Source organism: Cornus florida, unplaced genomic scaffold (assembly GCF_030987335.1).
Source record: "Cornus florida cultivar Cherokee Brave unplaced genomic scaffold, ASM3098733v1 CherokeeBrave_3.0.0_Hap2_Chr03, whole genome shotgun sequence".
Classification (NCBI taxonomy): domain Eukaryota; kingdom Viridiplantae; phylum Streptophyta; class Magnoliopsida; order Cornales; family Cornaceae; genus Cornus; species Cornus florida.
The window spans coordinates 92,244,505-92,244,840 of NW_026775573.1; positions in this window are offsets into that span (position 1 = coordinate 92,244,505).

Consider the following 336-nt stretch of genomic DNA (forward strand, 5'->3'; position numbering starts at 1 on the left):
TGCTTTAAATTAAAATTTGTAAAATTAAAAACAAAAAAAATTAATTTGTAAAATTAAATTAAAATTTTCTCTAATTTCAAATAAATAATTATATATATATTTTAATGGCATTCATGATAAAGAATATGAAATGAAATTGGCTTGAGTATGTGAGGATTGCATAAGTTTTTCAATTATTATCAGTTGTTGTTGGATGATATCACATTGTCCAGCTACCTGCTAAGTGTCTAAATTAAGAAAGGAACAGAAATTGAGCGGACAACAATTCAAAGCCTTGACGCGTGTGTGTATATATATATCTCTCTCTAAGTGAACGGTGCATGCATATTTACTATA